This window comes from Calidris pugnax, unplaced genomic scaffold (genome assembly GCF_001431845.1).
Source record: "Calidris pugnax isolate Ruff unplaced genomic scaffold, ASM143184v1 scaffold28, whole genome shotgun sequence".
Classification (NCBI taxonomy): Eukaryota; Metazoa; Chordata; class Aves; order Charadriiformes; family Scolopacidae; genus Calidris; species Calidris pugnax.
This window is the reverse complement of record NW_015090842.1, coordinates 1,007,438-1,011,400: the sequence shown is the minus strand read 5'-3', so window position 1 is coordinate 1,011,400 and position 3,963 is coordinate 1,007,438.

Below are 3,963 nucleotides of genomic sequence, written 5' to 3'. Positions count from 1 at the left end.
CCCCCCCCCCCGCTCCGCGCTCCAGCCGCGAAATGGATGCCGGGAGGGGAGGTGATCTCGCGAGAGCTGGCGGGCGGGGGCGCGGCGGGACGTGCTGAGGGGAGGGGAGCCATTAGGGCCGCCCGGGGAATTGCTGTGGTGGTCCGGGAGTTCTCAGCGCTCCGGTCCGCCCCGCCTGTGGAGCGCGGCTTCCCCGGCGGCGGAGTGGCTCGCCGGGGCTCGGCTGTGCCTTGTCGCGCTGTCTCTGCCTGGTGGAAGGGCGATGTGTGGGCTGAGGCGGGCCGGGCCGAGGCCGGCGTCTCCCCTCAGCGCCCCGACAGCCGGAGCTCGGAAACCCCCGCCCTGCCCCAGCCTGCGGACACCGGGCCGTGCCAAAGTAGGTGGGGCGATTGGGGGTTTTGGGGTTTTTTTGAGAGGCTCAAGTTGCCTAGCATTAAATGCTAAGTTCTTGTGAGCCTTAAGAAGCAATTTAGAACCCAGTCGTGCAGAGAGCTGCAAAAGTCTAGGTGCTGATAACGGTTTAGTCCGTATTTCCAGGGGGATTCCCAGTTGAGATAGGCGGATCTTGCCAAGCAACACGAAGCAGTGTCCCTATTGATGAAATCTTGACTAAAGTTTGGAATTAATCCTGAAGAAAATACCCTTTTAGTACAAGTAAACATTGAAAAAAAAATAATCGTGATTTAGAGATTGCACTTAAGCTGTGCACCTTGTGTAAAGAATCACGAATGAGGGGTGCTGTTGAGGGCTCTGCCTGTTAAAACGTGATCCTGCCTCAGCTCCACCCCTCCCTTTTAATATTTGCAGCAGCCTAGAAAATTACACGCAACAAAAAATAACTGATGGAAAGGGCACTTAATAGCTTTTGTTGCAGCAACCGGACACTAATATGTTGCAAAGATTGAGTAAGTATTTTATTCAGGATAGGGCTTGGAAATGCAATGGTGAGCCTGCTTTTTCTGGAAGCGCCTGCGTGTTTCTAAGTAGAAGCTATGAGAGACTTCTGGAAAGCATGTATTTGAAAGAAACCCATGTCACATACAAGAAAAACAGCGCTTCTTTCTAAGCACTTTCACTTTCTAGACAACAAAAAGATCCTTGTCTATGTGAACTGTTATTACTCCCTGCAGCTCAACACGGCAGTGGTATTTCTGTTACGAAGAATTTAGGCTGGAAACAGGGCACGGGATTTAACAATGTTGAACTGAACAGCAACTTAAGTTTTGGGGAGGATTTTCTTTCTGAGCCAATTTTAAAACCTTGGTCATAAGTTAACTTTCCCAGTAGATGTTCTCTGTTTCAAATCAAAGATAATTCAGGAAAGATTGTATTTTAGGAGATCAGATGAAATGATCACAGTGGTCTCTTTGACTTTTTTATTCTATGCATATTTAACTCCTGAAAATGAAAGAGCAACAAATATGTTTAGAAATATGTTTTCTATGATGAAAAGCATGTAAATATTTGAAAAAAAAAATAATAAAAGAATGAATACAAAAGTACCCAGACATTCTGTACTTTACTGATAGTCTCATTCCCTATGTAAAAGCACAAGCCCAGAGTCAGTTTCATCAACAACTTTACATTCTTGTGTATGTCATCACTGCTTGACTTGAAAGGAGTCCAGTGTGAATCACTACATATTGTGTTTTACTAAATAAAATACTCTATTATACTTCCTTATTCTGCCTGTTTATATACATAGAATGGTTCAATTAAGAAGAGGTGAGTGGGAAGAAATACGAATTCATGTTTTACAGATTACCCACCCACAAATGTACTTTAAAACTGTAATTAAAAGTAGGCAATTTTTTAAGTTTTGAAACCTGTCTTATAAATCATGACTTGTCATTTTCTCCTCCTGCTGGGAAGATTACTTTCTATCTTCTAAAGTTATAAAACTATAATAAAGTTTTTGTCTTGGGTGCTTTTTAATGGAGACACTGAGTTTAATGCCATAGCGTTAGAAAAAGTATACTGAAACTTTTTTTCATAGTCAGGACTAGTTGCAGAATCATATGCCTAACTTTCCATTCTTTTACAAAAACTGTGAAGATAGTGGTATGCAAATGAAGTCCAGGCTCAGTAAGTGAAGGAAGCACGGAATCTTCTCTGATAAAATTAATAAAATGTGGGACTCTTAAAAAAGCAACATCAGATAGATTTGGAGATTTTTCCAACCCAAATGAATATGCTTTATTTTTGTGCAATAGCAAGTTGAGTAATAGTCTATGTTTGAATTAAATGTCCAGGTAGAACCGTTTGTTAAAAGTCAAAATTTAATTCAGCTGTAGCATTCCATAAAAGCAATACTCTTTTGCTATGTAAATTTTTGATGTATAGATCTTCTGTGTATGCTTAATACTGTTTTTCATACGCACTGCTGTGCTTTCACATTCACTTACTGCAGTGTTTCCCATTTATTAGATCCTAACCACGCCTTTCAGCCTTCAGTACGTTTACTGGCCATTTTATTTAAGAAATATGCACTGGTTTAATTTCAGGAGACATTATCCTAATTAAACTGGTGCAACCTATTTTTAATGCACTTTAAAAGCAATTTGTTTTGATTCATCATAAACCTGCTACTAAAGGTAGGAACAGACAATCAAGAAAAACTCCCCTGAATAAAAACCTAACCTACATTGAGAGGAAACGGCAGGTAACAACCCGGTTATTAGCAGTTTCGTCTTGTGACTCAAGCAAGTCATACAACGTGTGACCTGGCAGATGGGAGCCTGGGAACACAGCACAGTTGTGTGCACCGTGTCAGGTAACCAAAGGTGGGTTATCCACCGACACACCTTTTTCAGTTTTGTGGAAAATCCCCAAAATCACAAAATGAAGAATGAGTCACCATTTCAGGCTGCAGAGCAGCAGCTCAAATGCATCCAAGTTTGCAGACATCCATGCTATCGCCAGCCAGCAGAGAACTGAATCCAAGCTGCTTTCTGCTGGCATAAATTCACAAATCCATGGTGCAAGAACAGATGCAACGAACTGTGGGCAATTCACAGTAGCAAAAATATTTGTTTTGAAGGTCCCACCAATGAAACTGCCCTGTCATTAGTTAAAGAAGTGATGGGTTAGGAGCACCATCTTTCTCTTAAATGGTATTTCTGAACATCTGAAGCAAGCACTGATGGGGAAAGAGCATAGAGGAGTGCATTGTCAAAAGTGTTATTAACAAAATAAACTACCTCAAATTTGCTGTGGGCATGCTGAAGGAACGCAGTGTGCCAGAGCAGATGCTGTGATGATGCCAAGAATCTTATTTTTGGTTTACAAGACTTCTGTTAACAGCATCCACCTTAGGAGATTGTATTACTGCAGCCATCCTTGCCTAGGTAAAGCAGCCGCTTTGGACATAAATGCAAACGCTCTGCAGCAGATGCAGCAGTGCAGATGCAGGCGCAGGTGCCCTGTGTGCATCTCAGGGTTTCAAACAGCTCCACCAGCGCTGGAAGTTCCCTCCTGTGAAGGAGTGGGTGTGCAAGGCAGCCCAGCCAGCTCTGTCAGCATGAAGGACATTGTGCTGGCTGCTACTGTCCTTGCAGGGTGCGAAGCGATGGCAAAGAGCAGGGTTAGGGCAGCTCTGCTACCAAAAGACAACAGGGCTGCATGACACTTCACCACATAGAATCCTTACAGTTGGAGGAGACTTTTAAGATCATCACATCCAACCGTTAACCTAGCACTGCCAAGCTACTACTAAACCCTCAGCACTACACATCTTTTAAATACCCAATATAAATAACTCCCAATGTGCAAGCTCACAACCCGCTATACCGGGTCCGCAGGCCTCCTCCGTCCCTCAGACCTCCCCGCAGACCCAGTTAACGGCAGGCTCTCACATACACACCCTGCCCCGCCAAGACACCTGCCCGCACACGCTGCCGCCCCTCGCCTTCCCGAGGCGGCCGGGAAGCCGCCTCACCGCCGCTCCCGGGCCCTCTCCCTCAC